The 17059-nt window shown below is 37.0% G+C and overlaps 1 non-coding gene across 1 annotated transcript; it reads left to right on the top strand.

The window, feature by feature from the left end:
• The first annotated feature begins 204 nt into the window (after positions 1 to 204).
• Positions 205 to 345, top strand: LOC128646326 (U4 spliceosomal RNA). The gene has a single exon (XR_008400273.1). It is a non-coding gene; the product is annotated as a U4 spliceosomal RNA (small nuclear RNA).
• The last annotated feature ends 16714 nt before the right edge of the window (positions 346 to 17059 follow it).

Consider the following 17059-nt stretch of genomic DNA (forward strand, 5'->3'; position numbering starts at 1 on the left):
GTAAAAGAACTGGATGCCCTTTCAAGGGCAGTAAAAGAGCTGAATGCCCTTTTAAGGGCAATGCCCATACAAATGCCCCTTTAAGGGCAATGGGTAGCTTTGTTTTTTTAGTGTTAGATTTTTTATTTTGGGGGGTTTGGTGGCTGGGGGGGGTTTACTGTTATGGGTGGACTTTGTATTTATTTAATGTAAAAGAGCTGTTTTAGCTTTGCGCAGTGGCAGTATCGTAGCCTATGAGGTTCAACCGAGGCGTGATTATTGCTAATTGAAAACTTTTACCAATACCCCATCATGATGACTTGAAATATAGTCAGCATTGACCATTTTTGACAGTCTCTCAGGAGGCTGATTTTGTTTGTCTGAAAACAGATTATTTTTTATCAGCACTCTCTTCAATTCGGAAAATAGTGCGCTTTTCTGGCAATTGTTTAATTAGCATATTTTTATTCCCACAAACCATTGCGGGAGATCTCCCTGTGCATTTTTAGTAAAAATAAAAAAAGAGCTGTTTAACTTAGGGCAATGCTCTACAAAAGTCCTTTTTAAGGGCTATTGGTAGTTTAGTTTAGATTAGTGAGTGTTTTTATTTTGGGGGGCTTTTTTATTTTCATAGGGATTAGGTTTACTTTTTTTATTTTTGATAATTTGGTTTATTATTTTCTGTAATGTTAGACTTTTAAATTTTTTGTAATTTTAGATTTATTTAAACTTAGTTTTTTTATTTTTAAAGTAATGTTAGGTTTTTTATTTAAATTGTAATTTAGTATTTTAAATTTTAGGTAATTGATGTTAATTTAGGGGGTGTTAGGTTAGGGGGTTTAGTAATTAAATCCCACTTAGGTACAAACCTAATAGTGTTAGCCAAACTATTTAAATTTTCTACCAGTTCAACCAGAAACCTCTCCTCCCCATAAATTGTCAATGAATCTACAGTATTTCCTGCCATGCTGTATGAACAAAGGATTCTTAAGAATATACTTTTGTTCATAAAGTGATCCCATTGCTGTTCCAATGCACTGCAAATATATATAATTTTCAAACTTAAAATTATTCTTATGTAGCACAAAGTTCAGTAATAAGGCAGTGTACTCTACTGGGGGTCCATTGAACTCGGTGTTTCCCTGTAATAGGTCTTTGACCGCTTGGATTCCCTCCTCATGGGGGATACATGTATACAAATTGGATACATCCATCATAACAAACAAAGTATCTTTACCACAGTCCCTCACTTCTTCCAATAGCTCTATAAAGTGATTGGAGTCCCTGATATAGGATGAAACCTTTATTTACACAGTTCTGCAAATAGTCTTCCAGATATTTAGCTACTGGTTGATTCAATGAGTCCATGGCAGAAATAATAGGCCTCCCCGAGGGTGCTGTGAGGGACTTAAGTATTTTTTGAAGCACGTAGAACACCGGTGTCTTTGGGTATTCTGTCCTCATAAAACCCTTTTTGTTCTCAGTATTTGCAAAATGCTGTCAAGCTCCTTTTTATACTTGAGGGTAGGGTTTCTGCTAAGTTTGATATAATTTTTAACATCATTCAACTATCTCATTACTTCAGTCTTATAGTCCTTATAATCAATCAGGACTATACTTCCACCTTTATCAGCGGGCTTCACTATGATGTTTTTGTTGTTCTGTAAAGTGTGTAATGCTCCCCATTCCTCTTTATCCAAATTGGGGCTGAACTTAGATGGATCTTTGTACAAATGCTCAAGGTCTTCTTCAACCATATTCAAAAATGTTATTATATGTGGGTTTCTGGGTGGTGGATCAAATTCACTTTTACTTCTAAGATCCATTTGGGTCCTATGAGAAGTGTCTCTCTTATCAAGAAAAAAGTCCTTTAATCTCAAGGTGCACGCAAATCTGAAGATATCAATACTATTCCTTAGCCTGTTACCCCTAGTTTTAGGGACAAAATTAAGCCCACGATCAAGGACCCTCTCCTCCTCCGGTGTCAATTATACCATATTGCCACGGATAGATAAGGTTCAGGCGGTAATCCTTGATGATGCATCTGCGCTTACTGTGCTTGTATGTGACAAGATCTTCTTTATACTTCTCCGCTTGTTCTCCCAAATTCGTCAGCCAGTCTTCGGATCTATCTCCCGTGAGTATGGGGCGGTATTCAGTTTAAAACTTAACCCTTTCTTGTTTAATTTCTGTTAGCAAACGTCATAATTTCTCCACTACTAACAGAATAAGGTCTAATGAGCACCGGTTCAAAATTCGGCACCACCTCTCACAAAATTCGGGGTTATTACGTCCCAACATACGGATATTTTTTATCCTGAATCCTTTGGGTATTCTGCCTTCCCTGTGATATTCAGAAAGTGAGATAGCATGTAGATACAGGTCCGTCTCTTTTTTTGTTAGCCTTAGCAATTCATGGTACACATCTTTCACTTTTTCTTTTATGTGCAGCATCTCCTCTGTGTACAAAATCCTCTCTGCTGCTGCTAAATCAAATGAATAGGTGAAGCTTGTTTTTCCTGGTTTGAGCAGGATGGCTCCAAATCACAGTATAGGATGGACGGGTAAGATTTGGGACATATCACAGCATGTGCATCCCTTTAATGTTTAACTTTCAAAGGTGAGTGCTAAATCCAGAAAATATTTAGGTATTCAGTTTGTCTATATATATGTTTATATGTATGTATATATGTACATATTTATGTATTTATGTGTGTATTTGTATATTTACAGACATATATACACATATAGAGACATAAATATATATACAAGTGCATTGGGGCCATTTGCAGTCAAGTAGATGAAAACATGAAAAAGCATATTTATGCAATATTCATATTTAATAAAGTGTTGTAATGTGTATTTACTGTAAATATTTCACATTTGAATGCTCTTCATATAGCAGAATATGTTTGTCAGGCTTTTGGGTGTACTGTTTCCTTAATTAGAATTCAACCAATCATATCTTACTTACTCTCATAAAACACCTGTTCACTGAACACACCTTGCTTAGTATTTTGTTATTTTCCTCAGAGTAACACTGAGCCTCTGATACCTCTGGAAGGTTAATATTGTATCTAAACTTTTCAGCAATTCAAGTTACCTCATTCAAGATCTACCTACTACGGATTTAATATTTATTTCCAGCCTGTTGCAACATCTTACTTTGGCAAGTACTTTTCATTTATTCAAGACTGTCTTTATTTTGGGAAGTTACGTTACCTGTTTCAACTTATCAGCTCTTATTATTTATCAACCAAGTCTGTGGCTGCCATAAAGAATAACCGGTTATTGAAGCTCTTATCTGTTAATCTTATTTGTTCTGTTATATTATCCTTATGTTGATTTCTGCTGCACCGGAGAATCGTGACGTCACACGCTGACTGTTAGCTGGCTTCAGCGTGTCTCTGCTGCTGCTGCAGCCGCAGCCCACAGAACCCGGAAGTGTTTGTCCTTACTTACCGCATTCACAGATTTCAAGGTACATTACTACGTTTGCAACTATAATCATATCTGCAGAAGTTCTCCATTATAACAATCTATCAATACTACATTGGATAAGACTTACTTGCTGTGTGTTCAATATCTCATGTTACGCAATATAATATAATTATTCCTTACTTATTCTTAAGAAAGTTTCACCTATTCCTATATCCTTTTGTATTATTACAAGCCTGCTTATTTCTAAGATTGCATTTGATTTTGATTCCTATAATACAGATAATACTTTAGTGTGTACTTTTTGTAGGGAAACATTAATCTATATTAACTGCACATATATCCATATGGGTTTACCAAGTAATAGTACTCTCAATTGATATTGTGCTACATACCTATACTAGTAATCAAACTAAGCAGGATTGATTATTACATAATACTAAGCCTTAAAAGAAAATGGAACCTGCTGAAATTCCCCAAGTAGTCTATAACCTGAGTCAAAAGGTAGACAAAATGGGACAGGCTATCTTGGACTTACAACTAGAAAATCAGGTTCTCAGAGAGCTTATAAAGGAGGTAAAAGAACAACAAACCCCCAGTTCTGAACCACAGATAAGCTTGCCAGAATTATATAATGGTAATAGGAAAACCTATAGGCAGTTTAAAAATGCCTGCTACCTGCTCTTCAATTTAAAACCAAAAACTTACCCCACTGACAGGGTAAGGGTTTTGTCTACAATATCTTTTCTAAGATCTGAACCCAGAATTTGGGCAGATCATTTGTGTGAAACAAATGACCCTCTACTAGATTCACTAACAAATTTTTTCCAAGCCATGGATGAGCTATATAGAGATACTGATATTCAACTAACGGCTGAACAAAAGATGAGGAGTTTAAAACAAGGAAAAAAGACAGTGGAGGAATATACCACTGAATTTAAGCTGTACGCATCAGACTCAGCATGGAGTTTGGTTTCGCTCAGAAACCAATTTAGATTGGGACTGTCTGATCCTGTCAAGGATGAGCTAGCACGTATAGAGCTTCCAAGTACCCTGGATGCATTAATAAAAGTCTCAACCCAAATTGACCGGAGGCTCAGGGAACGGAAAGCTGAACGTGGTTATTCAGATCCAACATTTAAAGCCACTATGTCCACCTCTGCACACATAAAATCACCTCCAATGGAGCATGTCACCCCCATGGAAATAGGAGTTATTCGTGGACCATTAACCCCTGAAGAAAGGATAAGAAGAAGAACTAATCACCTCTGTATGTATTGTGCAAATCCCAGTCATACAGTTATGAATTGTCCAACATTACAAAAAAATAAAAAGAGTAAGTTTGTTCATATTAACAATACTCAAAGTCTAGATAAACAAATTTCTTATTGCAAACTAACTCTCCTTTTGCAGTGGGACCTTAATAGATTGGCTACTTCTGCCATCGTTGACTCTGGAGCCTTTGGAAACTTTATAGACAAATCTACTGTATTGAAAAATAAAATACCTATTGTATTAAAGAAAACACCAGTTTCAATCAAAGTTATTGATGGCTCTGTAATTGCTAATAGTCCTATAACTCACAACACAGTACCTATATTAGTTATTACTGAAGATGGCCACACTGAATATATAACATTCGATGTAATTCCATCACCTCATTTCCCTATTGTATTAGGGTTATACTGGCTTCAGACACATAACCCCTATATTGATTGGTCTACTTTAACTGTTGCCTTCCAATCAAAATTCTGTGAAAATACATGCTTCCCACATCATAAAATACTACACACAGAATTAGAACAGATTCAAATACCGGAACCATACCAGGACTTCATAGAGGTCTTTAGTAAAGTTGAGGCAGAAACTCTTCCACCTCATCGGGTTTATGATTGCCCAATTGAATTAATTCCAGGTGCAACATTACCGGTTGGTCATTTGTATCCATTGAGTCACCCTGAGTTATTACATCTTAAACAATACTTACAAGATAATCTTAGAAAGGGTTTCATCAGACCCTCTTCTTCACCCACAGCAGCTGGAATGTTCTTTGTAACCAACAAAGACACTTCCCTCAGGCCGATAATAGATTACCGAGAGCTTAATAAACGGACGGTAAAAAACCGATATCCGTTACCTCTCATACCAGAATTAATTGAAAGATTAAGTAATGCTACCATCTTTACTAAGTTGGACTTGCGTGGGGCATACAATCTCATACGTATAAGAGAAGGAGACGAATGGCTCACAGCATTCAGAACTCGCTATGGACTCTATGAGTACCTAGTGATGCCATTCGGTCTCTGTAATGCCCCCGCAACGTTCCAACACTTTATTAATGATATCTTCCGGGATTTATTAGACATATGTCTAGTAGTATACTTAGACGACATCCTAATTTACTCCAACAATTTGCCAGAACATATAAAACATGTACGTTGGGTATTAGCTCGGTTACAAACACATAAACTATATGCCAAATTAGAAAAGTGTTCATTCCACAATACCACTATCTCATTCTTAGGTTACACTATATCTCCTGCTGGTATCCAAATGCAAACTGAGAAGGTTGATTCAGTAAAAAATTGGCCAACTCCTAAAGATAAGAAGTCTCTCCAAAGGTTTTTGGGGTTTGCCAATTATTACAGAAAATTTATAAAGAATTTTTCATCAATAGTGAGACCACTCACACAACTTACTGGTTCAACCCAACAATTCCATTGGAATCAAAGTCATTCCAAAGTATTTGACTTCTTGAAACAAACTTTCACAGAAGCACCCATACTCAAATTTCCTAATGTTGATTTACAATACGTATTGGAAGTTGATTCCTCAGACTTTGCGATTGGGGCAGTACTTTCTCAACAGAAAACACCTAAAGATCCTCTACATCCAATCTCCTACTTTTCAAAAAGTATGACATCAGCAGAGAGGAATTACGCAATAGGAGACAAAGAATTACTCGCCATCCGTAAATCTTTAGAATTTTGGAGACACCTACTAGAAGGTGCAAAAATGCCCTTCATAATTTACACTGACCACAAAAACCTCCAATACCTGCAAAATAACAAGACTCTATCAGCTAGACAGGTACGGTGGAGTCTCTACTTTGCAAGATTCGACTTTCAAATCCAATACCGCCCAGCAAACAAAAATGGAAAAGCGGATGCACTCTCTCGACAACTATCCGAACCTATTCCTAACGAAAATCCTACTGCTATAATTCCTCCTGAACGATTCATCGGATTAACTTCAGACTTTCTAACTGATATAAAGAACTCTTCAAAAAATTCACCTACTGAGACTAAGGTTCCTTTGGAATTGAAGGACGGATTATACTACTACAAGAATATGATTTATATTCCTAAAGAATTGAGACAACAAATTTTACAACATCACCATGATTCACCCTTAGCGGGACATCCAGGGGAATCACGCACCATCGAACTTATAACAAGGACATATTGGTGGCCTCATTTGAAGGAAACTGTTTCAGATTATATTAAGACTTGTGTTACTTGTCAAGTATGCAAAACTGAGCGGAAATTACCTTATGGACTTTTAATATCAATTCCAACATCTGACAGACCTTGGAAACAAGTAGGAGTTGACTTCATTGTGGATTTACCTCCATCAAAGAATTATACCACCATCATGGTAGTTGTTGATAGTTTCACCAAAATGTCGCATTTTATTCCATTTCATAAGCTTCCCACTTCAGCAGAAACAGCTAACTTATTTATACAACATGTGATTCGGCTTCATGGGGTACCAACAGTTTTGATATCTGACAGGGGTTCCCAGTTCACATCTAAATTCTGGAAAAGTCTCTGTCAATCTCTTAACATAACCCATCAATACACCACTGCATTTCATCCACAAGCAAACGGACAGGTTGAGAGAATCAATCAATGGTTAGATGAGTACCTAAGATGTTTTTGTTCCTACCAGCAAGACAATTGGATAACATACTTACCCTTCGCTGAATTTTCCTACAATAATCTAACCAATTCATCCACAAAATTATCTCCATTCTTCGCAAATTATGGGTACCATCCAACCATCACTTCAGTTAGTACTTCTCCTTCCAATTCTCCTCTTGTAGATGAATGGAATAATGCACTTCTAGACAATTTTCGGGTTATCAAGGAAAACATTTCAAAAGCTCAGACTTCCCAAAAGCACTATTATGATTTGAGACACAGACAACCACCTTCATATCAAATTGGAGACCAGGTATGGTTGTCAACTAAAAACCTAAAGCTACATCTTCCTAGTAGGAAAATGACACAAAAATTCTGTGGACCATTCCCTATCACTAGGGTAATAAATCAGAATGCAGTCACTCTGGATTTACCTTCATCTATGAGAATACATCCGACTTTCCATGTTTCCCTCCTCAAACCATACGTTCCTACTAGAAATAACACACCCCAATTACTACCAACCACTTCCATCCAAGACTCAGAAATCTATGAAGTTAAAGAAGTACTTGACTCAAGGTTTTCCAAGGGTATTCTGGAATATTTAATTAGGTGGAAGGGGTACTCGGAGGAAGATGACTCTTGGGAACCCGCATCTAATCTTAATGCTCCTCGACTTGTTTCCCAATTCCACAGGAGATATCCAGATCGCCCCAGACTTCAAGCTGAGGATCAGCTTGTTTGAGGGGGGAGTCATGTCAGGCTTTTGGGTGTACTGTTTCCTTAATTAGAATTCAACCAATCATATCTTACTTACTCTCATAAAACACCTGTTCACTGAACACACCTTGCTTAGTATTTTGTTATTTTCCTCAGAGTAACACTGAGCCTCTGATACCTCTGGAAGGTTAATATTGTATCTAAACTTTTCAGCAATTCAAGTTACCTCATTCAAGATCTACCTACTACGGATTTAATATTTATTTCCAGCCTGTTGCAACATCTTACTTTGGCAAGTACTTTTCATTTATTCAAGACTGTCTTTATTTTGGGAAGTTACGTTACCTGTTTCAACTTATCAGCTCTTATTATTTATCAACCAAGTCTGTGGCTGCCATAAAGAATAACCGGTTATTGAAGCTCTTATCTGTTAATCTTATTTGTTCTGTTATATTATCCTTATGTTGATTTCTGCTGCACCGGAGAATCGTGACGTCACACGCTGACTGTTAGCTGGCTTCAGCGTGTCTCTGCTGCTGCTGCAGCCGCAGCCCACAGAACCCGGAAGTGTTTGTCCTTACTTACCGCATTCACAGATTTCAAGGTACATTACTACGTTTGCAACTATAATCATATCTGCAGAAGTTCTCCATTATAACAATCTATCAATACTACATTGGATAAGACTTACTTGCAGTGTGTTCAATATCTCATGTTACGCAATATAATATAATTATTCCTTACTTATTCTTAAGAAAGTTTCACCTATTCCTATATCCTTTTGTATTATTACAAGCCTGCTTATTTCTAAGATTGCATTTGATTTTGATTCCTATAATACAGATAATACTTTAGTGTGTACTTTTTGTAGGGAAACATTAATCTATATTAACTGCACATATATCCATATGGGTTTACCAAGTAATAGTACTCTCAATTGATATTGTGCTACATACCTATACTAGTAATCAAACTAAGCAGGATTGATTATTACAATGTTCTAAGTATTTCTTAATAGATATTCCTATATATATCTCTGTATATATCTGTATATATCTATACCTATATATAATTATATATATATATATATATATATATTTATTTATATATATATATATATATATATATATATATATATATAGGTAGAGATATACATATTGTACAAAGATACCATTAGATATATGTAGAAATGTGTATTTATGAATAAATAGAACATATTCTGCTATGTGAAGAACATTGGAATGTGATAAGACTATGCGATTGAGTTTGCTCAGGAGTAGGGTGTTCAAGATTTTTCCCCACTTTTTTTTCTTCATTGACTTCTTTGGGGGAATACGTTAAAATGTGCACAACTTTCAAAGTTCGGCTTTTTATGTGCATTGGGCTAGCACACAAGTGAAACCAATGCATGCATAAAACGTACTTCTAGCGAAGTTAGCGCTCAAGTGGTAGTGTTATAAAGATTAAGGATTCCATGGGCAGATTTGTAGAGCTATGATTTTAGTGACAGAACTGTTTATTTATTTTGATATTTAATTTACATTATGCTATGAACTGTGAGCATACTCACAGTGTTCATTTGCTAGGCTGTAATGGGAAAATGTAAACCCTTTTTGGTTTACAGAGAGGGGTATGATGCACCACTGAAACATTTAACACTCTTCATTCCTCAAACAAATGAGAATTTTAAGGGATAACTAGAAACCTATAACTATGATGAAAGGAAGCTTTGCTGAATTCACCTGACACACAGACACTCTCAGTAAAAGCAGCGCATCTAAAATGTCCAAAGTCAAATTAAATTAATAAGGCATTCTTTGGGTGGGAAGCTTTAGCAACCTCATGTGCTTCTATTAAAAAATATAAAATACACGGCCCTCTTGAACATTTTCCCTTGTAGATTGCCCAAAGCCCATAAACAATTGGCTATCTTCTTGTTTGCTGCTGCAAAGTTATCGATAACCAGGATGTGGAGACAAGCAAGTTCACCCTCCCTTACTAGCGTCCAACAGATAATGGAAACTATGCTCTAATGGAAAAGGGATTTTACCTCCACTTGGACAAGATGGAGGCATACTGGAGGTTATGGGACATATGGGTGCACAGACAAGCGCCCATGGGTAGTAAGTGAATTCCCATGGGAGATGTTGGGTCTACTTAACCGGTTAACAAACTGGCGTCAGTGCTTTCGGGGATGCTATCCCACCCTTTCCCCTCCCCTCTGTATGTCTACCCCCCTCTACCTTTACTCTAACTGACCTTCCCCCCATACCTCTTTCCCCCCCTACTCTTTTTTCTGCTCCACTGCCTGAGAAAACATGAGATATTATTGGAATTGCCGACTTATGGACATATGTACGGAGCCGTTTCCTACTCCTCTTACCAGCATGTAATACTGATATAGTGCATCCCACTTAGAATCCATCATAGCTAAGAATGCAGTCCCTGTGCCTCGAGGGACTGGAAAAGTTCAATTAGATTTTTAATGAGGAGATCTAGCCTAGATGGAATAGAGGGGTCCAACTGGATTGAAGAGGAGACTCGAAACAAACTGATTTAGTTCTGTTGGGTGCCTCCTAGCTGGGTAGTTTACCCATGCGACATGGTTTGGGTCCACATACTTACACCAAACTACATTGAAGCGCCCAATGACTCTAGATAGGACTAAGATTGGTAGTCTAAATACTGGGCATAGGCCAGTAGGGTGTTTTTTCTCTTATTGGTGTTTTTCTTATAGCTGTACCTCTTTCATAAAAAAGATACTCTCTGTATATCTTGATGTTCTTAAGAGTTACTGTATCTAAAGAGACATTGTGTTTCATTATGTTTGTAAGCTATTTACTTTAATTTCAATAAAGCTTTTTAAAAATATATATATATATATATAAAATACAAAAACCCCAAGTGCTTGTGATAATATTTTTTGCATTGGTATTACTTTTACTTGCATCTATTAGCTATTTTATTGGGTCCCCTTGTGGTTATAGAATGGTCACTATTTGAGTATTTTTCCTCTTCCACTCAATCAGTTTAAGCAGAAAATCCTCATTCTGCTCCTTCAGGGCTTGTTTTTCCCAAAAGCCCTATTGTTTTGATGTTATATATGTTTTCTAAAGAATCCTCTTGTTCCAATATGAATTTAAATACAGTTTTTCAAACAGTGTCAGTTGTCTCGAGCTATTAATCTTAAAGTCATTTGGTTGAAGCTATATACTGATTTTCTAAAGCAAAAATAAATCTGTTTGTGAAATAGAAAATTGATTATTTTTTTTCAACATTTCAAAATGTCTCAGTTTGCCATTGGGAATATTTCTTTCAATATTAACTGTTCTTGCTAACCTTCCATGGAAGTGTATAGTAAGTGACTTTGTGTGTATGTCAAACATATTCATATGGAAAGACAAGAAACTGGTCATTTATTCATTTGCATTTCATCACACATTTTAAAACAACAGTGCAAAGTTATGTTACATTTTTGCCACTTACTTGAGACTCATTTTCACTAGCAGCCACTGATCCTATTTTAATGAAGCAACCATTCAAAAACTTTTTAAAAATGAAAGTTTGTAGCTTATCCCTACTGAAAACCTCATTATGTTATATATAAAAGCCTTGATTTTTGAGAAGCCAGTTATGTGTCAAATATGAATGCACTTTTATGACCATTATGTATAATACAAGATATATATGCAAATTGATCCAGTTTCCTTCTAGCATAGGAGAAAAGAAGAATGTATCACAGTTTAAAAAGGTGAACACCCTTAAATTTATTATATAAAAAATGTCCTTCTCCACTACAAACATATGGCTGGAGTTTTTGCACCATTTTAAAAGTTTGAATGGACACAGTTTGCTGACAATAATTGAATCCAACAGAAAAAAATTGAACATATATGGATTTTTGTACTTTTCTGTTTTAAAGTGGATGTAAAGTCAATGCTATTGCACAGTCTCATCTTGTTTAGCAATCAAAATAAAGTTAACTTTAATTCATCGTTTTTTTCAAATGTACAATTTTATCGATATATATACTTATTTACTGTGAATCGTCTTGCTCGCTTCCTCCGCCCGCCATTTTGGACCGCATTTCTAACGTTGATTGACACTGTATTCAACTAATAATCTTTCATACCCCGTGGCATCCAGCCCCTTTTCGGAGATGTCACAATTTCTTTATGCGCATGCGCTCACCAACTGCTGATTGATTTAGAAGCTTTTACAAGATACGCAGTCAGTACGCATGTGCATTTAACCCCTTAGTGACCAGAGCACTTTTCCATTTTCTGTCCGTTTGGGACCAAGGCTATTTTTACATTTCTGCGGTGTTTGTGTTTAGCTGAAATTTTCCTCTTCCTCATTTACTGTACCCACACATATTATATACCGTTTTTCTCGCCATTAAATGGACTTTCTAAAAATACCATTATTTTCATCATATCTTATCATTTACTATAAAAAAATTATAAAATATGAGGAAAAATGGAAAAAAACACACTTTTTCTAACTTTGAACCCCAAAATCTGTTACATATCTACAACCACCAAAAAACACCCATGCTAAATAGTTTCTAAATTTTGTCCTGAATTTAGAAATACCAAATGTTAACATGTTCTTTGCTTTTTTTGTAACTTATAGGGCCATAAATACAAGTAGCACTTTGCTATTTTCAAACCATTTTTTTTCAAAATTAGCGCTAGTTACATTGGGACACTGATATCTTTCAGGAATCCCTGAATATCCATTGACATGTATATATTTTTTTTTAGAAGACATCCCAAAGTATTGTTCTAGGCCCATTTTGGTATATTTCATGCCACCATTTCACCGCCAAATGCGATCAAATACAAAAAATCATTCACTTTTTCACAATTTTTTTCACAAACTTTCAGTTTCTCACTGAAATTATTTACAAACTGCTTGTGCAATTATGGCATAAATGGTTGTAAATTCTTCTCTGGGATCCCCTTTGTTCAGAAATATTAGACATATATGGCTTTGGCATTGCTTTTTGGTAATTAGAAGGCCGCTAAATGCCACTGCGCACCACACGTGTATTATGCCCAGCAGTGAAGGGGTTAATTAGGGAGCATGTAGGGAGCTTCTAGGGTTAATTTTAGCTTTAGTGTAGTGTAGTAGACAACCCCAAGTATTGATCTAGGCCCATTTTGGTATATTTCATGCCACCATTTCACCGCCAAATGCGATCAAATTAAAAAAAACGTTAAATTTTTCACAATTTTAGGTTTCTCACTGAAATCATTTACAAACAGCTTATGCAATTATGGCACAAATGGTTGTAAATGCTTCTCTGGGATCCCCTTTGTTCAGAAATAGCAGACATATATGACTTTGGCGTTGCTTTTTGGTAATTAGAATGCTGCTAAATGGCGCTGCGCATCACACGTGTATTATGGCTAGCAGTGAAGGGGTTAATTAGGTAGCTTGTAGGGAGCTTGCAGGGTTAATTTTAGCTTTAGTGTAAAGATCAGCCTCCCACCTGAAACATCAGACCCCCTGATCCCTCCCAAACATCTCTCTTCCCTCCCCTACCCCACAAATGTCCCCGCCATCTTAAGTACTGGCAGAAACTCTGCCAGTACTAAAATAAAAGGAAAATTTGGGCTTTTTTGTGCATTTTTTTGCATATTTACATATGCTTCTGTGTAGGATCCCCCTTAGCCCCCAACCTCACTGATCCCCCACCAAACAGCTCTCTAACCCTCCCCCTCTGACTTAATGTGCGCCATCTTGGGTACTGGCAGCTGTCTTCCAGTACCCTTTTTAGTGAATAATATGCTTTTTTTTATTAAAAAATGTCCCTTTTCTGTAGTGTAGCTTCCCCCCCCCCCCAATACCAACCCCCCACCCCTTCCAGATCCCTTAGATGCTTTGGAAAAAAAGTATTTAATTTTATGTGACAATTTACTTTTAAAAAAATTTCTGTAGTGTAGCGGTTCCCACCCGTTCCCGCCCCGTGCACGCGCCCGCCCGCCACCCCCCGTGCATGCGCGCGCGCCCGTGCGTGCCCCCGAAGGCTCCGCCCCCGATCCCGCCCCCCTCCACCTTCCAGATCTCACCGATGGCCGCCCACCCGCCTCCCAAGTCGGCTCCCACCCACCAACGATACCGGCCATCGATGTCCGGTGCAGAGAGGGCCACAGAGTGGCTCTCTCTGCATTGGATGGCCAAGGGGGGTTATTGCAGGATGCCTCCATATCGAGGCATCACTGCAATAACCGGAAAGCAGCTGGAAGTGAGCAGGATCGCTTCCAGCTGCTTTCCAGACCAAGGACGTATGCCACACGTCCTCGGTCATTAACTGCATTTTTTTTGAGGACGTGTGGCGTACGTCCTTCGTCGTTAAGGGGTTAAAATTGAAGTTACGATAGCGATTGCCTAATAATTTACTAACGCATGCGCATATTAGGCACTGAATGTTAAACGCATGCGCAAAAAAACCAAAACATTGTGAATGAGCTTTTCAAATACGTAATAGAGCGGTGGAACCGCTCTATACGTAATGCGGCAGAAATACAGGAAGAAATGGATGGGAGGAGTTATAAACGAAAACCGAGATAAGTTTACATTAAAAATATAATGTGATATTTTGAGAATTTTGTTTAAAAAAAAGGCGTTTTAACTAATACACTGATAATGAACAAATATTGATTACTAAAAAAGGGAAAATTTACATTCACTTTAACAGCCTTGACCACTTGAAAATAAAGTTTTCCTTCATTCACATGGAATATCTCTCGGGTTTTTTGCATGTACTTTTTCAGTATTAAAGTCTTGTCTAAAAACACATTTAAAGGGACATGAAATCTGAAAATTTTCTTTCATGATTCAGATAGGGAATACAATTATTACCAACTTTCCAATGTACTCCTATTATCCAATTTGCTTCATTATCTTGGTATCCTTTGTTAAAGAAGCAGCAATGCACTACTGGGAGCTAACTAAACACTTGATGAGTCAATAACATGAGCCATATATGTGCAGGCACCAATCAGTATCTCCAGGGCCTACCTAAGTATCCTTATATCTTAGAATACCAAGAAAAGAAACAAATTAGGTAATAGAAGTAAATTGGAAAGTTGTTTAATCGGAATCATGAAAAAATAAATAAATTGGGTTTCATGTCCCTTTAACAAATTACATATGTCTTTACATTATCTACATTATAAAAAATATATATTAAATCCAGCACATATGTTTATTCACTTTTACAAAAACTATTTTAATACATTGTTGTAATGTTATGAAAGTAAATGGGTTAATTGCATATCTGTCAGTTATTCTCATACAAAGTTTACTACAAAGAACAACACATATATGGACAGGACTGCCAATTATAAGATGGACCCTGCTACCCTAGACTAAAATGTAATGTTGTACATAATAAGAAGGGATTAGCCTTTGAGAGGGGCTGGACTACTGAGAGAATGAGGGAGAGGAACATAGCCAGTGGCAATAAAGAGGGTGGTATTAGTTTTGCTTCGGTCTTGAAAGTGGGTTGTATATACATGTGGTGAAGTTCCATCCTGGGGTAGAAACAAGGCAGGTAAGTGTTGACAAAGCAATGAAGCAAAGAGCACCTTGGATACTGACCTTTTCAAAATTTATTTTTTAGCTTCAGAGATTTAGGTATGTGAAAACAATTGAAAGGTGTTGGCTGAACAGCTTTATTGCATACACTAATGGCCTATGGTAGTTTTCTGTTCTCCTAGAAGTTAGTGGAATGACCATTTCTGTAGTTTTCTTTAGTTCTGGTGCAACAAGGGACTTTTTTGCATTTGGAAGAATGACAAATGTCCTAGGAGCCAAATATTTTGTGTTGCTCTAGGTAATCCAAGATCAAACAACACTTAATAAGTGCCATACAATGTCCTATTAAATCAATGCAAACAAATGTTGAAAAATTGTTTATGCAGCATTCCCTGGAAATACTTATGGCTCATATATCCTGATTTATTTTCACTCTTTTCTCTTTGGTCCTTATTATCTAAAGCTCTCTGGACTTGTGAGATTAATATGCTCCCTCCATGATGGATAACTGTAATAAAAACAGAAACAGAGGCGCCACATGTGTAGATCAATAAGGACCACAATATCCAAGCGAGACAAGATACAGGGTACTCACAAACGTGAAGGCACTCTCTTGTGCCTGTAGGAGCAGGCTGGTATTCTAGCAGCAAACCAGCTGGCTTTACAAAGGAATCCCCGTCGTAGTATCCTGTAGCTATAGGTCTCCAAACAGCAACCCTTGCCTAGATTACTTTCTGCGGATTGGAACTGGAGTAAGGAGGGGAGAAAGGCTAAACAGCCCTTAGGTTACTTACAAGGAGATTGCAACACTGACACCAGACTTGTAAAAAGTAGAACTAGTATTTATTATTATACAAAATAAAAATACCAACAGTGTAACAGATTACAGCTGGGTGTGTTAAAAGCAAATCTCCTTTGATATGCAGAGATAATAGCGACGCGTTTCTCGGGGATAACCCCGTTTCCTCAGGCTTCACATTTGGGATGAGGTTTTGGTGTTGGTGTTGCTTTCATATACTCAAATGGGAGTCTCATTCTTTTTTTTTTTTTTTTTAAACTTTATTGCCCTCTAATCTCTGGTTAATTTTTGAAGAGCTAATTGCTACCACAAGCTTTGCGGTATCAATAAACAGCCACTTGTAATGGGTAGTTAATTATCGCATGCCCGCAAATTTGCCCGTTTGCAGGCTCGCAATAATTTAGCGCTCCACTTGTAATGTAGCCCTTAGTGTTGTGCATTTTTGCCAAGAATTTAATCTTTTGTTTAATCTGTCCACACCACATTTTCCTAGGAGCATTGTGAAACATAGTTTTGGGCAAATTTAGACTCACTAAAACCTCTCTTAAATAGATTGATAGACACCAAGGTCTTTAAAAACGCTTTTGCCATGTTTTCCAGCTTCATGCATCTCTAAAATGTATCTTCTAAGGTCCAGTGAAAATTGTTGGGA

The sequence above is a fragment of the Bombina bombina genome, chromosome 1 (assembly GCF_027579735.1).
Source record: "Bombina bombina isolate aBomBom1 chromosome 1, aBomBom1.pri, whole genome shotgun sequence".
Taxonomy (NCBI): domain Eukaryota; kingdom Metazoa; phylum Chordata; class Amphibia; order Anura; family Bombinatoridae; genus Bombina; species Bombina bombina.